A 13,277-nucleotide genomic window follows, 5' to 3' on the forward strand; every position below is an offset into this window, starting at 1 on the left:
ACCCCCAGCCACACAACTAAGTGGTACCTAGCAGAGTACTAAATAGAATTAAAACTAGGGTATGTGCCAGAAGGGTTATTGCATACCAGACTTTTCCCTCCTAGTTCGGTCGGACAACGTTATTCTGATTCGTTATCGTTCGTGAGAAAAAGGTCTTCATCACTTTCTTAAAATATATGTATTCTTTTACGACTGCAGTAATATGGCTATACGCGTATAATTAAGATATGTATGGATCAATCTAATTATCACTTTAAAACCTTAATTGTACTCTGCTACTTTAATTCCCCAGTGGGCTGTATAAATTACTGAAGATTCTGCAATGATAGTGGAAACCACCCTCTAAAAGCAAATGATCGAATTTCCCACAAACGAGCAGTGAGGTAAGTGGAATAAATACGGAATATATAGCAAAAGATCTACATTTGCATCGTCAGTTTTGAAATTTCTCAACAAAACTCATGTAGGAAATGATGTGAAATGCGATGTACCGTACCACATGAGCAGAGTGGCGCAGTGGAAGCGTGCTGGGCCCATAACCCAGAGGTCCGTGGATCGAAACCACGCTCTGCTAACTTTTTTTTTATTTCCCGGAGATTTATTAGCCACGGTATGTTAAACCGTTGGCCTGAGCTAGTAACTAAGGCCATAAATATGCACTGAAACCTGTTGGTTTTCTTATTGTGATAAAAGATTTGGTGTTTCTTCCGGCGTATCAGCTGCGTAAATTCCTTTTGGGTCCTCCACCGGGTTATATCGTCCATATTGGCCGACGTTTCGATGTCCGACTCGGTCATCGGCTTTCTTATTGTGGCCACTTTTTTTCAATGATTCCATTGACAGGATTTTCCTGACATTTGCAGCTGTATTTCGGTTATCTCCATTTTAAATGACGTCACCTCCGGCCTACTACAAAGTTATCGAAAATGACAATCGGTGATAGATAATATCGGAGCGAGATGGAAATGAAAAAGTGCAATCTAAAATCGGTTGAAATTAATCAAAACTTATAGCCCAGAGATCTGAGGACCGAAATCACCGATTGCTATATATTTTATCCCTTTGGGAAGAATACGTCCTTATTTATTTATTGATCCATTTGTTTGTTCATAAATTCTAATTTTTTGCTAGCTTGTCCACATAATCCCCATATGTGTTTCACCCAAGGGAGATCGTGAGTGAGGGTAACGCCTAGGTATTAAATCGAGTTTCCATCCATTCGAGTAACATTCCATTTCGTTGTTCCTGATGCAGCAGGCGTTCGGGAGGGAATTGCTCTTTTTCCAAAAATTCACCGCTTATTTTTTTTTAAGTTTAATTCTAATTGCCAAGTCCCAGATATGTTAAACAGGCGTTTTGCGTGAAAACTCGCCTCCCTTTACGCAAGTGATGCGTCCAGTTTGAAGGCTTTTAAATGCTATCTGAAATCAGATTTCATGAAATTAAATCATCATGTGGAGGAAGGCGTGGTCTGGGAAGGGAGCTAAGGTTTACCCTCAGGGGAAAACGCCGCGGGAGGACATCCACAAACGCCCATGCTCTAAATACGTAGTAGCGCTCATCGTCCAACGACCAACGTTCCTTCCACAATAACGCGAAACTCGCATTCAACAGCAAAGTCGTTACAATTTACAGGGCACCGTGAACAATGAGGAAGTGATGACAGCTTGAGGTAAGATAACCTGCCGCTAATTCAATTTACGAGCATCACAAAACAGCTTCTCTTCAACACGAAGAGAAGCTCTATGCAGTCGACCAGTCTCTCAATACGAAGACTGGTCGACTGCATAGGTCTTCATTCTTTCGCGTTCCTCTTCATTCGGTCGACGTATCTGCCCATTTGTCTTCCTCGCGGAACCTCTCCTTCCATTATACTCCTTGCAAATCCACTGTCTCTCAAGGTGAGCCTTTCTTCTTTCCCGTATAAAGCTCCATATCACCTTTTTCTCTTCCACTCTTCAGTATACATCCTCATTTTTCACATTATCCGCTCATTTGATCTTCAGCGTCTGCCTACCGGACCACGCTCGAAAGCGTCAATTCCATCCCACTCTTTGAAGACTTTGATGCATAAGAGTGTCAATCTCCGCGCCAATTTATACCACGAAATACTTATTTTATAGTCTTAAATTCTAAAGACCACTGCATTCGTGTCTTCGCCGAAGACATCTCCTTAGCTTTAGGCCCGTCAAACTCCATCCCATACTAAGCAGCTTGAAAGGCAAATTCATTTTCTCACATACCACCAGCTCTCCTCTTAACGTACAACATTCCTCTATCTTCTCTCTTCCGCAAATTAGGATTTTAATTTTATCCTAATGACTTCCAAGTTATAGGATGTACTTACTTGACCAACTTCGTAGCGATAGTTTTGTTATGTAAGGCGACCGACAGCTAACATCATTTGCGCCATTAGGGATGGACAGAAAAGGATGAAGACGATGAAAGAAAGGAAGAAAGAAGAGAGAAACCCGGCGTCGGCATTAGCCTACTCTTGTCGAAAGGTGCCAAGGGATCCTCAGTTCAACATCCCATCCGACGGACGTCGTACTCACCCAAAGTGCTCTCCACAAAGCACCTCAAAAAGGGATCGGGATACCACTGAACAATATTTGTTGTCTCCAGGATTAGAATCCGGGCCCCCTCGGTGGGCCACCGTACCATCCCGATTCCCACCAACTTCGTTCATGTAATTATTTATTTGATCCCAAGACTTCGCAATTATCAATTATGACTGCGATGCCAGCTACGAAAAAGGGATTTCAATTTTCCTAAGTAAGCTCATTGTATAGATAAGAGATACACAGCAATTCCACAATTAATATTAATTGACGATCATGATTTCACCGCTGTGTGGCGTCATCAGATCTGAAACAGTGGTGAAACCATGGTCGTTAATAAATATCAATGATGGAATTGCTGTGATTCTATTATCTATACAATGGAGAAATTCCACCGAGTAACAGCTCAAACTGTGTCCCATCATGCAAGTATATGTTGGAAGGGCGACAAAGCGAGGATACGGTATTGTATGATTTTTATTTATCCCAGCCACTCTTTCTATCTTTAATTCGCAGTGTGGTGGCTTGAATTGGATTGAGCTTCCATCACGAGGCACGATGAAACTGATGGGGAAAATTGTAAAAGACGCCTTGTGTCGCAATCACAGGCTCAATTCATTCCAATTCCCGAGGATTGAATCACAATGACGAGGCCTTCATGCGCCTCAAATATCTAGATAAGGACAGCTACCACCTTGGTTGCCTAACAGCAGCAAATGGCAAGCGACAACCGAGAACTGAATTATTCGTGCCCGAGGTGGTCGAAAGTAAATTGGAGAGAGATGAATCGCACTAATTAGCATACGTGGACAATCAATGCCGACAGAAGTTCATTGTGGAAGTTGTCGTTTGCACTGCTGAGCAAGAGTTGCTCGCCGTTGCAAGGGCTGATTGAATAGATCCATTCAGATCGCTAGTTCCGATTGAATAATTCCATTCGGCAGCATCATGCATCAAAGGAACAATCTGAACGGAGACACATGCTCATTGGACCCTCAAAATCGAATCACATTAGACATGACCACGATTTTCACGTCATCAACATTATTATTATTAATATTAGCAGCAGTTGAACATCTTAATTTTGATAAACCCTGAAACTAATATTTAGCATAACATGAAATATCTATTCTCCAAAGCTTCATATTATTTAGCTATTTCTTCAACTCTGAATATTTTTACTTATCTTAATGCATAGGGTCCCTCTTCATCTCTGAGTACTTCCTTCCTCGCTTGGACGAGATGAAGGGAGGAAGGAGGTACTCAGAGATGAAGAGGGACCTTAGGTAGAGTAGGTTGTTGGGTTTTGTGTTTTGTTAGGAGTCGCAAAATATTTATTTGGTAGTTTTGTCCATCCAAAAACCTAACTTAACCGATAAATTACCTTATTATTATCTTAATGCAATCGAAAATGTCAATTCTTTCTCTCCTGCTAAACTCGTTATCTCAGCATCCTTCCCTATACTACTGTATTGAGCATCCCATTGCCACTCAAGATTTCCTGCAACCACATGTTCTGCCTTTTTCAAATTTCTTCCAACAGCCAGCTATATTTCCCTAAAACGACTGCAATTTAAAACGCTTGCTTTCCTTTCGTCCATTTAGTTTCTCCATTCTTCTCCAGACCCACATCCCGAAAACCTCCCATCTACCCTTACCCTCTTGAATCTACGATAAATTTACATCCTACGTAACGAATGATCAGCAAATGCAATCTTCGATTGTGTTAAAAAAATATTTCTACCTAGGTTAAAGTTCGGAATGTGTAATGCGACACATTACCTTCAGCGATCGCTATCTCAAAAGTAAAAGCAAATCCAGAAGTCCTCTGATAGAATCTTGGATGTAATATCGAACCCAGTTGTTGTGTAAGCAGGCAAAGACAAGCAGTGCGCAATGTATTATTACCAGCAGACTCCGTCCGTGGAAATTGCAAGCAATTGCACATAACCTGAATTCAATTTTTAGAAAAGAGCCCCGGGTCGCAATTAATACGTTCTAATTTCAACTTTTTACGTTTGAATAATGGTGATTCATCGAATTTTTCGAGGGAAGTAAAGCAAGTTGGATGGAATGAAAAGAGAGGCAATGGACGTAACGTTGATGCATGGTTTACTGCAATCTATACATCGTCGCGTGATGCAGGGTTCACAATTGTATCAATGCTTAATAAGTCATAGGGGTCCATAAAACAACGTACATCGACGGTAGACTAAATAAAAGTAAACGAACATTCTTGAACGACCTTTCGGTGGAATACGCATAAAGACGCGCGAAATAGGCTCTTTGGGTTCCCGTCGGACGAACCCGATGAGCGGACATTATCTCAGGCGTTCGAGGCGTGGTGCACGAGGAACAATCCTACGCTAAGAATGCCGCACGCCTCTGTACCGCGGGGGCAGCCGGCGGACCACCGTGCAAATCGCGGGGCACGCACTCGAACCTCGCGTTGTGGGAGTGAGCCTGGCAGGGGGGAACAAAAAAAGAATGAGGAGGAGAGTGGCAGTCAATGGCCGCGCTTCACACGCGCGCACGCATTAAGGGGAGGCGAGGAGAGCCGCGCGCCACCAACACCACCGGAGAATCGACGCCACCATTAGCATACGAAATGGCTGCCAGGGAGCCCCTTTTTTTCATCCTCCAGAAAGGCGGCCGTATGGGAGAATGTGGCGGGGGGGGGGGGTGAGGGGAAGAGAACCACCGATGGCAATTATGCAAGGAGGGACTTTCTCGCCGCCGCCGAGGGGATATTTAATTTTCAGAGGAAAAAGAGGGAGGACTGTGGCGGTACACGTGCTGGGTGGTCCCGCCGACGACCTCCTCGGCGCTTCTGAGGGAGCTGAGGGGCTGGCGACTGCCGCGAAGGGCCGCACTGGCTCGCCAAGGGTTCGAGAGGAAATGAGAGGAGAGTCGAACATTCTTCATCCGTTTTAAAGATGCGACGAAGCCAATGGAAGATCGTCGCGAGATTACGGCAAAGCGGTGCTCACGGCGAGGATGGAGTAGTCTACGCGGAGCGGGAAGGAAAGATCTCGCCGGCAATATTAACGAGGCCGAATTAGCGTGAAGGGGGGGATTGGAATGAAAAGAAATCAAGGGAAAACGAAAATCGTGGGTTTTCCAACAAATAGTAGGAAGGTTCCACCTAACTTCGGTGGAAGATAGGTGGGTATGAGTTGGAAAAAGGGGAGTAAGTTGGAACAAGTCGAGATACGAGGGGAAGATAAAAGCGTAAGGAAACCACGGTAATGGGATTTACAGCGAATAAGGGAAGATGAATAAAAAACAACACAGCAGCAGTATAAATTAAAGTAAGAGGAAATCGTTAAATTTGTGATCAGTTTTTTTTGGATACCTTTCATTTCAGTAGAGGAGCGCAGAAAAATAATTGCATCATCCAGACAGGCATTTACAAATGGAAGAGGAACTTGATGGCGGACTGCTTAATTAATAACGTAAAGAAAATGTTGGTGAATAAATGGAGCCTTGCCTTCCTCCGCAAAGTTTAATATGAGGGAATAGAATAATCGCACGATTAGAGGCTTTTGAGAGGTGAACTTGGAGAAAGAAGCGACGGACACATTGAGAGAAAACGAAATGCTGAGCGTGAGAGAAGGATTTGTTGGGGAAAATTCGAAGGCGGTAGGAAAATAGAGGGAGGGAACAGAAATTGATTATGAGATTCTGAAGGCCGTGATAGGATGGAATATCTCATTAGGCAATCGTGGGATATGAGGAAAAGAAATAGCATTCTAGTCGGAATAAAGTGGAGTAGAATAAAAGAAATGCTGCAGATTTAAACAGAGGCTGGTAAAAGGTGCTCATATTTTGGGCAGTTATGTTTTAGAAAATATACGAATGTTCCTTAGGAAACAACGCTGGGACAAAGGTTTTTGGGATATATCCAAAATCTAACTCTAATCGGTGAAACAAATTATTCATTATTATTTAAATTGAGTAGTAATATAAATAAACAGAAATATCAGGTGAATCATCATCTAAAAAAGAGACGTTCACTCCATGATTACACATATGCGGTACTGATCTAACACAGTTTCGATTTCGCGTAACTAAATCAACCGCAAAATAGTTCCAACAAAAAAGAAAATCCCCGTGTTTACAATAAGAAGACACTGCCAGAGGGATATATAGTATACCCTTAAACAGGTGCTTAAATCAAGAGATCGTGGCGAGGGGAGACATCCACATCAGCGGAGATGTGGAAGGCTGATATTCTATTGTGGCGACATCAGCCTGAGAATATGATTGAGGTACATAACCGTGCGCATCGCATCTTGAGTAGAGTAGACTTCAAACCGGGCATGAGCTAACCTGGTTAATCTCAATAGCAAGTGAAAAGACCACTTGCTAACCGAAAGGCCATGGGTTCGAATTCCTTCCCCGTCATGCGCTTTGTACCACCCTGTAAGGAATTACCCTTACTACACTTTCAAGATCGACACGGCCTCGCAGGGCACCTTAAAAATCCTTAATGCTTAACAAATAGCCCAGGTCGAGTCCCTAAATACTTTTAATTTGGAAGATTTCATCATTATACACAGCAGTAGAAGTATTTACTACAGTTTTAAATCCAGGAATGATTCAGGCTTTTCCAAATTTTCACCAGGAATGCAGTTTCTGACTCTAGTAGATATCGTAGTCCCTCGGGTTAATAATCGTTCCACCCCTCCAGCTTCCAACGAAGGCAATCTGTCGGCTATGGAACTTGGTCCTCGCTCCTGCATTAACCTGAGGCGCACAATTTGCTAGCTCAGACGATAAGCAAGAGAGTTGTTTAGGGTTATATACTGTGGTCGTTTACAGTCAATTCTTTTACAACAGAGCGTATTTTAAAATAGGCAAAATTATGTTTCCGATTATAACTTTGCAACATGACTCAAAATAAGCTATAAGTGGGCCAACTAAAAATATTAATACAATAAGGTTTACTAAACAAAAAGCTCGGCTGCAGTTTTGCAACATAGACGCTTCATAGTGTCCAGCAATTTAAAATAGCGATCTGACACGAGAAAGGATTTTTTCAAGAATTTCATGCAACCGAGTCTGTTTTTATCGTCCAGAGACAGTAAAATCGAAAGCAGATTTTGCTAATAAATGGTTCACTGTTCTAGTTTTCAAAAATCAAGGGCTGTGCATGTATTGGCGAGTATGGTTAACTGACGGATAACAAGGGAAAGCTTCGTGTTTCTTACATTGCCCATGTTTTACCTAATTTATGAATTAAGGTACCACAATGAAAGTCAAATAGTCGCACTATTAGCTTAATCTATGCTATTTTTTTACGGTCATCGCAAATTCATTACATTTCAAGGTGTACTCAACCAATCTGGTACACTATTTCGTTTCAGACTGAAAATATCAATTCGGAAACCATTTCGGAAACTACTTCAAAACAGATTTTGAATAAAAAAACACTGAAAGTTAACCTCTTATCTTTAGAGCACAACAGCCGTGAAAATCCTTGCACCAACCACATAAGTTTACACCTCTGGGAAAACTGAACTCTGGACTACAACTGTGATGATGCGATGTGTTTTTTCTTTTAAAATGGAAAGCGTGTCGATTGCCCTTTTATGAATATGCATACCATAGAATAATGAAATAAATGAGGCTTTTTTTCGGAACAGCGGGACCAGATTCAGGTTTTTATTAATCCAGCTCACATAATTGCACTTCTAGGCACGGGAGAGCTTTCCGATTCTCTCGGAAACTAGGACGCAGCACTCTCAAGGCCCTCAACACAAGGCTATCAACCATTTGGAGAGGGACGAGCCTGAAAGATTTCAAAGCATAAGACTCGCCCACCTAACGGAGGCGCTCCCGGGGAAGCGACGGGGCAGGAGTGGAATTCGCTTGACTGGATACGATGTCAACGCACGCTCGCTGAGTGTCAGCTCATCACGAATGTTTCCGAGGTGGGGACATATGCTCTACCCCTGGGGGTACTCTTCCAAAGGTTAACTCTACCCGCCAAAAAAAGTCATTTCGCAAAAATTTATTTCCCTACAAAAAAGAGGTAACGAATCCAAAGTGATAAAATCGAAGATAGCTTTATATACTGAATCTCTTAAGGGTCACATATGTTTTCTGAAGATACCCAACGCACTTGGAAAATTCCATTTTATATGGAAGGCAAAGGTCGTGTATTTCAAGATCAGAGAGATTGATTACAAAACGGATTGGTTTAAGATGTTGTCTCGTATTACCTGCTTTAGAATGGAACTAGTATTTTCTTTGTTTGCACAGTTAAAATTCGTTTATTCCTACTTTAACACAGTCGTAGTTCTTTTTAATGAGGACAAGTTTGCCTTTTTGTTTGCATGACTCCTCCACGAATGATGATTGCCTCTTGTTCATTTATTGAACACTCTTAATTCTGCATTGCCTTATGCGATACATATTTTCTGCAGCCCTTAATCTTTCACGGGTGGTAAGTGACCACTACTCTTCGCGGACATTGCATCACCACATGTAACTGCATCCCCTGCCACACACCTTGACTGGTGGCTTGAAGAGCAACGCACAGATGTAGGTGTAAATAGATAACTCGGGGTTTGCGTCAATCTCAGCTCCGTCCAGCCAGGATCGGAAGCTATCGCCCCGATCCTTCATAAGAACTAGCCTCATGAGCACAGCATACAACCAGCACGAATTTAGAAAGAGCAGATCTTGCGAAACACAACTTGGTCTCTTCATTCACGATATACTTCGATCGGGAGAAAGCAACACACATGTCGTACTCCTGCACATGTAGTACTCCTATATTTCAAAAAAACCTTCGATAAATTCCCAAACAGTAAATTTATACACAAACTTAAATTCTATGGCATCAATGAGAAAATATTAAATTGGATTAGAGACTTCTTGTCAAATCGCAAACAAATAGTAGTCATAGATGAGTTGTGCTCAACGGATAGAGATGTAACTTCGGGTGTCCCCCACGGAAGTGTAATAGGGCCTCTTCTGTACTTAATAAACATTAATGACCTAAGCACACACGTTGGTAGCGATCTGAGGTTAATTGCTGACGACACGGTGTTATACAGGGAAATAAGGAGACAACTAGATCGTGAGCAGCTCTCTAGAGACTTAGACAATATCTCGGAATGGTGCAATAAATGGGGATTAACATTTAATATAGATAAATGCGCAGTTTTGAAATTTTGGAACAAAAGAAGGAGTGAACACGACATTAACTATGAAATACAGGGTTCAGTGCTAACTACGGCCAATCAAGTTAAATATTTGAGGGTAGTTCTAACACCAAGCCTTTCACGGGGAGCACGTATCAGGACAATAAGCGGATCCGCTTTAAAACAATTCTGCTTCATCAAATGGGGGGGTGGGAAAATGTGTTGAGAAAGTTGAAGAGAGGTATTATTTTGTTCTGGTTAGGCCTTATTTGGAATATGCCGCAAGTGTTTGGGATCCTTAAAAGAAAATTTGGCAAGAAGTAGTAGTAGTATTTATGGGAGGCGACCGACAGCTGAGGTCATTTGCGCCATAGGGGATGAATAAGAAGGAAGGGTGGAGAGAAACCCGGCGTCGGCATTAGCCTACTCTTTACGAAGGGCGCCAAGGGGTCCGCAGCTTAACGTCCCATCCGACGGACGGCGCACTCACTCAAAGTGCCCTCCACAAAGCACCGCAAGTACGGATCTAGATACCTCTGAAAATATTCAACACAGCCTGGATTTGAACCCGGGCCCTCTGGGTGGGAAGCCTATACATAAATATTTGTCAAAAAGAATTAGATAAAGTCCATAGAAAATCCGCCAGATTCGTTAAACAATGTCATAATAAAACACGAGTGTGGTAGGTGTCGTAGTGGATTTAGGCTGGGAGTCACTTGAGATACGAGTAGAACAAGCGAGACTTAGACTTTTAAAAGAGCAAACGAGTTTAACGATGACACAAAAGGAATTATAATGGCCCCACACTACTTAGGTAGATCAGACCACAAAGATAAAATAGTCATAAGGGAGATAGATTCCACTACAATAAGATATAAATACTCATTCTTTCCCCTAACTTATTATAATAGTAAGAAACCGAAGCAAATTCAGAAATATTAAAAATATTTACTGTACAAGTCGGAACAAAATTAAACACTGCAAAGATATCAGTTACATTTGTAGGTGCATGTGCATGTTAGTTGGTAGTTTGAGTGCTTGCATGTGTGTGGGGTGTAAGGGTTTTTGCATGAATGTATGCAATGTTTTGCTTGTGGATTTTATTAATTCGTTGCTTTTGCATGCGCTATTTTTCTTAATTACGGGTGGTGCCCTAACACCCCCCGCCACACGCCCTTGCGGCGGCTTGCGGGGTATTAAGTAGATGAATCCATGGCATCGGTGCTGCTTACATGAGCAATGCAGCACTGAGACTGCCCATCACACGTTGGATGAGTCACTGCGTAATCGTATAATAACAAAGGCTCAGGCGAAGAAATGCAGACGTCGATTAATTATGAAAAGGACACCGCCGCTGGTGTCCTATTTGGCACCATAATAATAAAAACCGATCAAACTAGAATATTCAACCAATGGGTAGTTTTTGATAGGTGAGAGTACAGTTCACCTCGTGCTGAAACCTCTAAAACGTTGGAAATCACTGCACTCAGCGTAAAGGGAGTTCCTCTCCCCATGCCACCTGCGATTGACCAGGTAGATACGATTCCCATTTAAAAAGAAACAAACTCATCCGGGGAAATATGAGTGAAAGAGGAAAGCGAGTTTTCATAAATACTTATCGACAAAATTATCCAAAAATAAAGTGGAAGATGAAATTAAAGAGTTACGGAATAACTAAATACTACGCGTGATGGTATATTACCTAGCATCATTCTTGATTCCAAAATATAACACACCATGAGATATACAGGTAATTAGCGTTGAATGTTCCAAATGCCATGGGCCTGAATCCCCATCAACGACTCTGCTGGTGCCTGTTGAACGCTGACGATGTAATTTCGGTCCCCAGGGCCGCTTCCCTCGCTTCGTTCATCAAAACGCACAATCCCGCACCGGGAACGCCAATTGGTAAAAACCATATGGCAAAGGGGAATGCGAAAAGGCGAGAGTGCAGACAAAACAAAGGAGGGAGGAACGAGGAAGGGGGGGAGGGGAGGAGGAGGAGATGAGGGGGGAGGGGAAGGGAGAGAATGAAGAAGGAAAAAAGACAAAGATAGACGGAGACAGAAGAAATGAAGAAGAAGAAAAACAAAAGAGAGAGGCAAGGGATGAATCAGCGGGAGGCATTCCGCGCCTCCCCCTTCCCAATCCCCGCCAGGGCAGCGAAAGGGAGGGGGTGAAAGGGGAAAGGGGGTGAGGAAGCCTGGCGAGAGGGAGAACCGGTCCAGCAGGAGCAGCATGAGCACAGCGCCTCGGATTAAAAAAAAAAGATCTCATCCCACGCGCAGCATTTCCAATACGTACGTAGGGTTTCGGAGCAAGCCGCGCTTCAAATGCACCAAACGAGACGAAAAAATAAATTACTCGGGTTGGGTGGGGGGGTAGGGGTCAAAGGAGACACGGATTTGTCGCCCTATGCCCCCCTACCCTTAACGCCCCGCGACCACAGCCCTCAACGAGGGGGGCTTTCGGTCAAACTCACGGACCCTGAGTATTTTACCCACATGGTACAAAGATTTAACCGTCCGAATCTACATCTGCGTTCAACCCTGCAATCCGGCAAGAGGGCGTGCAGCAGGGAGATTTATTTCCCTAGCCATTGGAGTGGGAGTTCTTTACATTAACGGCATTCGGGAAGTTCAAACTGAAGTGCATTGTTTCTTACACGTGTGTTCTCGTATTGTGAGAGGGGAAAAATTATCGATCGACCTGGCATTCAATTTCCCTCAACTACTTCTCATTGTGATTTCCGCGCTTCGAATATCTTCCAGCGCTTGTAATCCAATAATTAATAATTGTTTACGAACACAGACACACACACACACGCATGTGAGAGAAGAGAACAATTGGGCACAGTTTTTTTTCATATAATTGTACAGAAAATGACTTAATAGCAAGCAGACCTGTACATATTTTCATTGCAAGATGAGCCTAGGCAGTATCAATTTATGACAACAATAGTAATATCATAGAATTCCAGATAAACAAGATGGCGCGTTTCAGAAAAGTTATTTTATATAAATATTTGAATTATCGAGGGATATGATATTAGTCTTATAAACACTTCCAAAAAATTCTGTTCCTTTGTTTCATTTATGGAACAAGAGCTGTTTCTCTATCAATAAAACCTTTCGTTTTACTTGTTTGTCATTGCTCCTAGTTATACGTCCATGGCAACAGCGTCAACAAATACAGGATTCCAAAAAAACAGTATGGCGTGTTTCAGGAAAGTTATTTTCTAAGCATTTTCTATAAATAAGAAATTCTGAAATTGTATACTTCTTTTTCCGGGTTTATGACACACGGCGAATATTCGAAGTGTGGTCTTACCGACGTGAGATCACAACAACTATTACCTTTACCTTTGGTAAGAATTTCATCCCAAAAGTCGTTTGATGAGCCCAAGTACCCTTTACGCGACCAGGCAGAATCCCCCTGCCTGTCAAATTCCTCCGATTTTAATTATCTTCAACTCAAGTAAATGGGTGTCCTTTCCTATTAACATAAATGTAAACTTATGGTTGGGTATAAATATATATATATATATATATATATATATATA

At 42.3% G+C, this 13,277-nt stretch overlaps 1 protein-coding gene and 1 non-coding gene across 3 annotated transcripts in view; one reads left to right on the forward strand and one right to left on the reverse strand.

Moving 5' to 3' along the window:
* Mhcl (Myosin heavy chain-like) overlaps positions 1 to 13,277 on the reverse strand; it is a 740,568-nt gene that overhangs the window by 550,752 nt on the left and 176,539 nt on the right. The gene's annotated exons all lie outside the window — the stretch shown is intronic.
* Positions 503 to 574, forward strand: TRNAM-CAU (transfer RNA methionine (anticodon CAU)). The gene has a single exon. It is a non-coding gene; the product is annotated as a tRNA-Met (tRNA).

This window comes from Hetaerina americana, unplaced genomic scaffold, assembly GCF_022747635.1.
Source record: "Hetaerina americana unplaced genomic scaffold, ioHetAmer1.1.p SCAF_5, whole genome shotgun sequence".
Classification (NCBI taxonomy): Eukaryota; Metazoa; Arthropoda; class Insecta; order Odonata; family Calopterygidae; genus Hetaerina; species Hetaerina americana.